Below are 11,096 nucleotides of genomic sequence, written 5' to 3'. Positions count from 1 at the left end.
TTTCTGCCCTTTTAGATATCCTGAAATTGAGCTAAATGTACTTTCTATGCCTGTGATATGTGGTTGTCCCACCTAGCTATCTGAAGATGAATGCACTAAGTGTCTGCTAAACGACTAAAATGTACATGTAAACATCTATGTATATTTTTTAAAGAGTCCCCTGTAGTCTTCCATTGACTATGTACAGACCCAGTGTTCCAGTCTCCTATAGTCTTCATTGACTATGTACAGACCCAGTGTTCCAGTCTCCTATAGTCTTCCATTGACTATGTACAGACCCAGTGTTCATGTCCCCTGTAGCCTTCCATTGACTATGTACAGACCCAGTGTTCATGTCCCCTGTAGCCTTCCATTGACTATGTACAGACCCAGTGTTCAAGTCTCCTATAGTCTTCATTGACTATGTACAGACCCAGTGTTCAAGTCTCCTATAGTCTTCCATTGACTATGTACAGACCCAGTGTTCAAGTATCCTATAGTCTTCCATTGACTATGTACAGACCCAGTGTTCCAGTCCCCTGTAGTCTTCCATTGACTATGTACAGACCCAGTGTTCCAGTCCCCTGTAGTCTTCTATTGACTATGTACAGACCCAGTGTTCCAGGCCCCTGTAGCCTTCCTGTGATGAGGTGATGTTGAAGGAGTCAGGCACAGGAGGGTAAATCACAGAATAACAGGCTTTGTTCCGCAAATACAGAGTTCCGCAGTAATGCGTCAAAAACAATACAGTGCACAAAAATAGGCGCACTGGAAAATATCCCGGCGATACAAAATACATGGAGCTTCACTATCCCCCACAATAAACAATCACACACAAAGACAAGGGGGCAGAGGGAACACTTATACAGGTACTGATGAGAGGATATGAACCAGGTGTGTAATAAACAAAACAAAACAAATGGAATGATGAGATGAGGAGCGGCAGTGGCTAGAAGGCCAGTGACGACGAACGCCGAAGCCTGCCTGAACAAGGAGAGGAGGCAACTTCGGAGGAAGTTGAGACAGTACACCCCCTTGACAAGCAGCTCCAGCAGCGCTCCGACACCGGTCTCGGGGACGGCCAGGAGGACGTGGAGCAGGGCCTCCCGAGGAGGGCCTCCCGAGTGGCGCAGTGGTCTAAGGCACTGCATCGCAGTGCTAGCTGTGCCACTAGAGATCCTGGTTCGAATCCAGGCTCTGTCGTAGCCGGCTGCGACCGGGAGACCCATGGGGTGGCGCACAATTGGCCCAGCGTCGTCTAGGGTAGGGGAGGGAATGGCCGGCATGGATGTAGCTCAGTTGGTAGAGCATGGCGTTTGCAATGCCAGGGTTGTGGGTTCGTTTCCCCACGGGGGCCAGTATGAAACATTTAATAATAATGTATGCACTCACTAACTGTAAGTCGCTCTGGATATGAGCGTCTGCTAAATGACTAAAATGTAAATGTAAAAAAATGGCGACGGTGGAAATCCTGCAACAGGAAGGGATCGAGATAATTCCCTCACCGGGACCCAGCACCACTCCTCCAGACCGTATCCATCCCAATCCACGAGCTACTGAAGGCCCCCCCCACCAGACGCCTCGAATCCAGGATGGAACGGACGGAGTACGCTGGGACCCCTCAATGTCCAGAGGGGGCGGAGGGACCTCCCGCAACTCAGAATCCTGGAGCGGACCAGCCACCATCGGCCTGAAGAGAGACACATGAAACGAGGGGTTAATAAGGAAATCTGGAGAGAGTAATAGAGGTAACCTCGTTTATTCTCCTCAGGACATTGAACGGCCCCACAAACCGCGGGCTCAGCTTCCAGCAGGTGGAGGGGCAGATTCCGAGTCGAGAGCCAGATCCAATCACCCGGTAAAAAGACCGGGGCCTCACTGCGGTGGCGGTCAGCGTTGGCCTTCTGGCGACGCACAGCGCGTTGGAGGTGGACGTCAGCAGCGTTCCACGTCTCCTCTGTGCGCCGAAACCAGTCATCCACCGCAGGAGCCTCGGTCTGACTCTAATGCCATGGTGCCAGAACCGGCTGATAACCTAAAACACATTGAAATGGCGTTAGGTTAGTGGAGGAGTGGCAGAGAGAGTTCTGGGCATATTCGGCCCATGGCAAGACCACCGACCACTCCTCGGCCGGTCCACAACGACCAGGATGGTGGTGTTACCTTGAGAGAGGGGAAGATCAGTTAGGAAAGTGGGACCATGGCCGTTGTGGAACTGGTAAGGGATGTAATTTACCCGCTGGTAGGTGCCTAGGTGCCTTACTCTGGGTGCACACCGAGCAGGAGGAGACATACACCCTCACGTCCTTAGCCAAGGTAGGCCACCAGTACTTCCCGGTCAGGCAGCGCACTGTACGACCGATACCTGGGTGACCAGAGGAGGGGGACGTGTGTGCCCAGTAGATCAGACGGTCACAGACAAGAGCAGGCACGTACTGCAGCTCTGAGTTGGAGATGGCTCTGTGCGTAACACCCGCTCTATGTCCGCGTCCATCGCCCATACTGCCGGCGCCACAATGCAGGAGGCCGGGAGTATGGGGTGTTGTCTATGGGCCTCTCCTCTGGGTCGTACAGCCTCCCCGTGTGTTCAAATGTGTTTTTGCCTACCTGTGTGTTAATGTGTTGGTTTCCCCGTGTGTTAATGTTTGGCTCCCAGTGTGTTAATGTGCTTGTTTCCCTGTGTGTTAATGTGTTTGACTCACTGTGTATTAATGTGTTTGTCTCCCTGTGTGTTCTAATGAGTTTGTCACTACGTTCATCCACCTCTGGCCTGCTAGCCCCCCTACCTCTACGGAAGCACAGTTCCCGCTCAGTCCAGTCAAAGCTATTCGCTGCTCTGGCACCCCAATGGTGGAACAAGCTCCCCCACAACGCAAGAACAGCGGAGTCACTGACCACCTTCCGGAGACACTTGAAACCCTACCTCTTTAAGGAATACCTGGAATGCCAGAGCAGCAAATAGCTTTGACTGGACTGAGCGGGAACTGAGGAGGCAGAATCAGGAGATCGGAGGTAGAAGGATTTAGCAGAGGGAAGAGATGATAGGATGGAAGAGGAGAGAGTAGCGGGAGAGAGAGAGCGAACGTTGCAATGGCACATTACCATCTGAGTAGGGGCAGAGTGAGTAGTGTTGGAGGAGAGCGAGAGAGAAAAGGATACAAAGTAGTGGTCGGAGACTTGGAGGGGAGTTGCAGTGAGATTAGTAGAAGAACAGCATCTAGTAAAGATGAGGTCAAGCATATTGCCTGCCTTGTGAGTAGGGGGGAGACGGTGAGAGGGGTGAGGTCAAAGAGGAAAGGAGTGGAAAGAAGGAGGCAGAGAGAAATGAGTCAAAGGCAGATGTAGGGAGGTTAAAGTCACCCAGAACTGTGAGGGGTGAGCCATCCTCAGGAAAGGAACTTATCAAGGCTCAAGCTCATTGATGAACTCTCCAAGGGAACCTGGAGGGCGATAAATGACAAGGATGTTAAGCTTGAATGGGCTAGTGACTGTGACAGCATGGAATTCAAATGAGGAGATAGACAGATGGGTCAGGGGAAAAAGAGAGAATGCCCACTTGGGAGAGATGAGGATTCCTGTGCCACCGCCGGCGCTGACCAGATGCTCTCGGGGTATGCGAGAACACATGGTTAGATGAGGAAAGAGCAGTAGGAGTAGCAGTGTTTTCTGTGGTAATCCATGTTTCCGTCAGCGCCAAGAAGTCGAAGGACTGGAGGGTAGCATAGGCTGAGATGAACTCTGCCTTGTTGGCCGCAGAACGGCAGTTCCAGAGGCTGCCAGAGACCTGGAACTCCACGTGGGTCGTGCGCGCAGGGACCACCAGATTAGAGTGGTAGCAGCCACGCGGTATGAAGCGTTTGTATGGCCTGTGCAGAGAGGAGAGAACAAGGATAGACAGACACATAATTGACAGGCTACAGAAAAAGGCTACAATAATGTGTTTGTCTCCCTGTGTGTTAATGTGTTTGTTTCCCTGTTGCTCTTCTGACAGCCTCGGCGTAGCTCTGTCTACCTGGGTAAGGCTTTTGTTGCAATGGTGGAGGTGCTGAGGGGGTTTGGAGTTGCTCAGGCCTAGTGATGCCCATGGGGGGGGTTCTGGGTTCATGTCTGCTGGGTTGTGGGGCTAGTCTTTTCGCGGTGGGGGCTGCTATTCTGCTTCTGTTGGATGTGGTGGGCAGGCGTCCTAGGGCAACATTCTTCGGTGTCCTGGCAACCCCCAACCCTTCAAAGAGGCAGTTCATGTTGAGGGTAGGATGGGGGCCAGGTGTACATTCGGCTGCAGGGCACAGTCCCAGGAGATGCAGGCATTGATGCGTTGTATAGTTTCGGGGTAAAAGTCTGTTCTCTGGAGAAGAGCGGACACCACAATCTTGGTGTTGGGGAATGTGGTGATGGCCTATTCTATTACCCTACTCAAGCGATGAGACACCCTCTCCTGCTGGGCCCCCAGGTCCTTACTCAGTGATGTAGCCACCCTCTCCTGCTGGGCCCCCAGGTCCTTACTCAGTGATGTAGCCACCCTCTCCTGCTGGGCCCCCAGGTCATTACTCAGTGATGTAGCCACCCTCTCCTGCTGGGCCCCCAGGTCCTTACTCAGTGATGTAGCCACCCTCTCCTGCTGGGCCCCAGGTCCTTACTCAGTGATGTAGCCACCCTCTCCTGCTGGGCCCCAGGTCATTATTCAGTGATGTAGCCACCCTCTCCTGCTGGGCCCCCATGTCATTACTCAGTGATGTAGCCACCCTCTCCTGCTGGGCCCCCCAGGTCCTTACTCAGTGATGTAGCCACCCTCTCCTGCTGGGCCCCAGGTCCTTACTCAGTGATGTAGCCACCCTCTCCTGCTGGGCCCCCAGGTCCTTACTCAGTGATGTAGCCACCCTCTCCTGCTGGGCCCCAGGTCCTTACTCAGTGATGTAGCCACCCTCTCCTGCTGGGCCCCCAGGTCCTTACTCAGTGATGTAGCCACCCTCTTCTGCTGGGCTCCCAGGTCCTTACTCAGTGATGTAGCCACCCTCTCCTGATGGGCCCCCAGGTCATTACTCCTCAGTGATGTAGCCACCCTCTTCTGCTGGGCCCCCAGGTCCTTACTCAGTGATGTAGCCACCCTCTCCTGCTGGGCCCCCAGGTCCTTAATCAGTGATGTAGCCACCCTCTCCTGCTGGGCCCCCAGGTCCTTACTCAGTGATGTAGCCACCCTCTCCCTGCTGGGCCCCCAGGTCATTACTCCTCAGTGATGTAGCCACCCTCTCCTGCTGGGCCCCCAGGTCATTACTCCTCAGTGATGTAGCCACCCTCTCCTGCTGGGCCCCCAGGTCATTACTCCTCAGTGATGTAGCCACCCTCTCCTGCTGGGCCCCCAGGTCATTACTCCTCAGTGATGTAGCCACCCTCTCCTGCTGGGCCCCCCAGGTCATTACTCCTCAGTGATGTAGCCACCCTCTCCTGCTGGGCCCCCAGGTCATTACTCCTCAGTGATGTAGCCACCCTCTCCTGCTGGGCCCCCAGGTCATTACTCCTCAGTGATGTAGCCACCCTCTCCTGCTGGGCCCCCAGGTCATTACTCCTCAGTGATGTAGCCACCCTCTCCTGCTGGGCCCCCAGGTCCTTACTCAGTGATGTAGCCACCCTCTCCTGCTGGGCCCCCAGGTCCTTACTCAGTGATGTAGCCACCCTCTCCTGCTGGGCCCCCAGGTCCTTACTCAGTGATGTAGCCAACCTCTCCTGCTGGGCCCCCAGGTCCTTACTCAGTGATGTAGCCACCCTCTCCTGCTGTGCCCCCAGGTCCTTACTCAGTGATGTAGCCACCCTCTCCTGCTGGGCCCCCAGGTCATTACTCAGTGATGTAGATACCCTCTCTTGCTGGGCCCCCAGGTCCTTACTCAGTGATGTAGACACCCTCTCCTGCTGGGCCCCCAGGTCCTTACTCAGTGATGTAGCCACCCTCTCCTGCTGGGCCCTCAGGTCATTACTCCTCAGTGATGTAGCCACCCTCTCCTGCTGGGCCCCCAGGTCATTACTCCTCAGTGATGTAGCCACCCTCTCCTCCTGGGCCCCCAGGTCATTACTCCTCAGTGATGTAGCCACCCTCTCCTGCTGGGCCCCCAGGTCCTTACTCAGTGATGTAGCCACCCTCTCCTGCTGGGCCCCCAGGTCCTTACTCAGTGATGTAGCCACCCTCTCCTGCTGGGCCCCCAGGTCATTACTCCTCAGTGATGTAGCCACCCTCTCCTGCTGGGCCCCCAGGTCCTCACTCAGTGATGTAGCCACCCTCTCCTACTGGGCCCCAAGGTCCTTACTCAGTGATGTAGCCACCCTCTCCTGCTTGGCCCCCAGGTCATTACTCCTCAGTGATGTAGCCACCCTCTCCTGCTGGGCCCCCAGGTCATTACTCCTCAGTGATGTAGCCACCCTCTCCTGCTGGGCCCCCAGGTCCTTACTCAGTGATGTAGCCACCCTCTCCTGCTGGGCCCCCAGGTCATTACTCCTCAGTGATGTAGGCACCCTCTCCTGCTGGGCCCCCAGGTCCTTACTCAGTGATGTAGCCACCCTCTCCTGCTGGGCCCCCAGGTCATTACTCCTCAGTGATGTAGCCAGCCTCTCCTGCTGGGCCCCCAGGTCATTACTCCTCAGTGATGTAGCCACCCTCTCCTGCTGGGCCCCCATGTCCTTACTCAGTGATGTAGCCACCCTCTCCTCCTGGGCCCCCAGGTCATTACTCAGTGATGTAGCCACCCTCTCCTGCTGGGCCCCCAGGTCATTACTCCTCAGTGATGTAGGCACCCTCTCCTCCTGGGCCCCCAGGTCATTACTCAGTGATGTAGCCACCCTCTCCTGCTGGGCCCCCAGGTCCTTACTCAGTGATGTAGCCACCCTCTCCTGCTGGGCCCCCAGGTCCTTACTCAGTGATGTAGCCACCCTCTCCTGCTGGGCCCCCAGGTCCTTACTCAGTGATGTAGCCACCCTCTCCTGCTGGGCCCCCAGGTCCTTACTCAGTGATGTAGCCACCCTCTCCTGCTGGGCCCCCAGGTCATTACTCCTCAGTGATGTAGCCACCCTCTCCTGCTGGGCCCCCAGGTCCATACTCAGTGATGTAGCCACCCTCTCCTTCTGGGCCCCCAGGTCATTACTCGTCAGTGATGTAGGCACCCTCTCCTGCTGGGCCCCCAGGTCCTTACTCAGTGATGTAGCCACCCTCTCCTGCTGGGCCCCCAGGTCCTTACTCAGTGATGTAGCCACCCTCTCCTGCTGGGCCCCCAGGTCCTTACTCAGTGATGTAGCCACCCTCTCCTGCTGGGCCCCCAGGTCATTACTCCTCAGTGATGTAGCCACCCTCTCCTGCTGGGCCCCCAGGTCATTACTCCTCAGTGATGTAGCGACCCTCTCCTGCTGGGCCCCCAGGTCATTACTCCTCAGTGATGTAGCCACCCTCTCCTGCTGGGCCCCCAGGTCATTACTCCTCAGTGATGTAGCCACCCTCTCCTGCTGGGCCCCCAGGTCATTACTCCTCAGTGATGTAGCCACCCTCTCCTGCTGGGCCCCCAGGTCCTTACTCAGTGATGTAGCCACCCTCTCCTCCTGGGCCCCCAGGTCATTACTCAGTGATGTAGCCACCCTCTCCTGCTGGGCCCCCAGGTCCTTACTCAGTGATGTAGCCACCCTCTCCTGCTGGGCCCCCAGGTCCTTACTCATTGATGTAGCCACCCTCTCCTGCTGGGCCCCCAGGTCCTTACTCAGTGATGTAGCCACCCTCTCCTGCTGGGCCCCCAGGTCATTACTCAGTGATGTAGATACCCTCTCCTGCTGGGCCCCAGGTCCTTACTCAGTGATGTAGACACCCTCTCCTGCTGGGCCCCCAGGTCCTTACTCAGTGATGTAGCCACCCTCTCCTGCTGGGCCCCCAGGTCATTACTCCTCAGTGATGTAGCCACCCTCTCCTGCTGGGCTCCCAGGTCATTACTCCTCAGTGATGTAGCCACCCTCTACTCCTGGGCCCCCAGGTCATTACTCCTCAGTGATGTAGCCACCCTCTCCTGCTGGGCCCCCAGGTCCTTACTCAGTGATGTAGCCACCCTCTCCTGCTGGGCCCCCCAGGTCCTTACTCAGTGATGTAGCCACCCTCTCCTGCTGGGCCCCCAGGTCATTACTCCTCAGTGATGTAGCCACCCTCTCCTGCTGGGCCCCCAGGTCCTTACTCAGTGATGTAGCCACCCTCTCCTGCTTGGCCCCCCAGGTCATTACTCCTCAGTGATGTAGCCACCCTCTCCTGCTGGGCCCCCCAGGTCATTACTCCTCAGTGATGTAGCCACCCTCTCCTGCTGGGCCCCCAGGTCCTCTGTAGCTCAGCTGGTAGAGCACGGCGCTTGTAACGCCAAGGTAGTGGGTTCGATCCCCGGGACCACCCATACACAAAAAAATGTATGCACGCATGACTGTAAGTCGCTTTGGATAAAAGCGTCTGCTAAATGGCATATTATTATTATTATTATTATTACTCAGTGATGTAGCCACCCTCTCCTGCTGGGCCCCCAGGTCATTACTCCTCAGTGATTTAGCCACCCTCTCCTGCTGGGCCCCCAGGTCATTACTCCTCAGTGATGTAGCCACCCTCTCCTGCTGGGCCCCCAGGTCATTACTCCTCAGTGATGTAGCCACCCTCTCCTGCTGGGCCCCCAGGTCATTACTCCTCAGTGATGTAGCCACCCTCTCCTGGGCTGGTGTTGATGTGGCTTGGGTTTTGTCCTGTGAGTTGGTGGTGGGGGTGCAGGCTTGGCTGGTTGGTGATGGGGGTGCAGGCTGGGCTGGAGATATCTGGCTTGTTAGAGTGATCTTCTCTGCTGTGTTTGGGCAGAGCTCAGGGTGGGGTTTCAACTGTGTCTTTAGGGCACAGGTCTCTCTCTCTCTCTTTGTCCTGCAGCTGCTGTCTTAGTATGGCCATCTCAGTCCTGGAGTTCTCTCTGTCTCTCTGCAGCTCTCTCACCTATGCTGTATGATCAGCCAGTTCTCTCTATCTCTCTGCAGCTCCCTCACCTACGCTGTATGATCAGCCAGTTCTCTCTTGAGTCTCTCTTTCTCTTGTTGCATGTCCCTCAGCTGTGCAGTGAGGCTGCTGTCATCTCTTCATGTGCTGGCTGTGGACCCATGTACGGTGTCTGGCTGCTGTCATCTCTTCATGTGCTGGCTGTGGACCCTGTACGGTGTCTGGCTGCTGTCATCTCTTCCTGTGCTGGCTGTGGACCCCTGTACGGTGTCTGGCTGCTGTCATCTCTTCATGTGCTGGCTGTGGACCCCTGTACGGTGTCTGGCTGCTGTCATCTCTTCCTGTGCTGGCTGTGGGCCTCTGTACGGTGTCTGGCTGCTGTCATCTCTTCATGTGCTGGCTGTGGACCCCTGTACGGTGTCAGCCATTACAAATTCCCTCTCTTTTGATTGAGGGTTAGTGGGCCTTTACTGCTCAGTGCCATGCACTTGGCTGCTCTGTCAAGACAATTACCTTGCTGACATCTCCGTTCTTGTATAAGTCTGCAAACATAGTCTCTGTTCTTGTATAGGTCTGCAAACAGAGTCTCCGTTCTTTTATAGGTCTGCAAACAGTCTCTGGTCTTGTATAAAATCAAATCAAATTAAATTGTATTTGTCACATACACCTGTTTAGCAGAAGTTATTGCGGGTGTAGCGAAATGCTTGTGCTTCTAGCTCCAACAGTGCAGTAATATCTAACAAGTAATATGTAACAACTTCACAACATATACACACACATCTAAGTAAGGAATGGAATTTAAGAATATATATATATATATATGGACAAGCAATGACAGAGCGGCATGGACTAAGATACAGTAGAATATTATAGAATGCAGTATAGACATATGAGATGAGTTGTGCAAGATATGTAAACATTATTAAAGTGACTAGTGTTCCATTTCTTAAAGTGGCCAGTGATTTCAATAGGCAGCAGCAGCCTCTAATGTGCTAGTGATGGCTATTTAACAGTCTGATGGCCTTGAGATAGAAGCTGATTTTCATTCTCTCGGTCCCAGCTTTGATGCACCTGTACTAACCTTGCCTTCTGGATGATAGCTGGGTGAACAGGCAGCGGCTCGTGTGGTTGATGTCCTTGATGATCTTTTTGGCCTTCCTGTCTACAGCTGCACCATCGAGAGCATCCTGACTGGTTGCATCACCGCCTGGAATGGCAACTGCTCGGCCTCCGACCGCAAGGCACTACAGAGGGTAGTGCATACTGCCCAGTACATCACTGGGGCCAAGCTTCCCGCCATCCAGGACCTCTATACCAGGTGGTGTAAGAGGAAGGCCCTCAAAATTGTCAAAGACTCCAGCCACCCTAGTCATAGACTGTTCTCTCTGCTACCAGCACGGCAAGCGGTACCGGAGTGCCAAGTCTAGGTCCAAAAGGCTTCTCAACAGCTTCTACCCCCAAGCCATAAGGCTCCTGCACAGCTAATCATGGCTACCCGGACTATTTGCACTGCCCCCCCCCCCCCCCACCCCATCTTTTTACGCTGCTGCTACTCTGTTAATTATTTATGCATAGTCACTTTAACTCTACCCACATGTACATATTACCTCAACTACCTCAACTAGCCGGTGCCCCCCGCACATTGACTCTGCACCGGTACCCCCCTGTATGTAGCCTCCCTACTGTTATTTTATTTCACTTCTGCTCTTTTTCTCAACACTTTTTAGTTGTTGTTGTTTTATTTTACTTTTTTATAAAAAAAATAATGCATTGTTGGTTAAGGGCTGTAAGTAAGCATTTCACAGTAATGTCTACACCTATTGTATTCGGCGCATGTGGCAAATAAAATTTGATTTGATTTGATTGGGTGCTGTAGGTGTCCTGGAGGGTGGGTAGTTTGCCCCCTGGTAATGCGTTTGGCAGACCACACGCCCTCTGGAGAGCCCTCCGGTTGCGGGCGGTGCAGTTGCCGTACCAGGCAGTGATACAGCCCGACAGGATGTTCTCAATTTTGCATCTGTAAAAGTTTGTGAGGGTTTTAGGTGCCAAGCCAAATTTCTTCAGCCTCCTGAGGTTGAAGAGGCTCTGTTGCGCCTTCTTCACCACACTGTCTGCGTGGGTGGACCATTTTAGTTTGTCA

The sequence above is a fragment of the Coregonus clupeaformis genome, unplaced genomic scaffold, assembly GCF_020615455.1.
Source record: "Coregonus clupeaformis isolate EN_2021a unplaced genomic scaffold, ASM2061545v1 scaf0483, whole genome shotgun sequence".
Lineage (NCBI taxonomy): Eukaryota > Metazoa > Chordata > Actinopteri > Salmoniformes > Salmonidae > Coregonus > Coregonus clupeaformis.
This window is presented reverse-complemented; position numbering follows the sequence as displayed.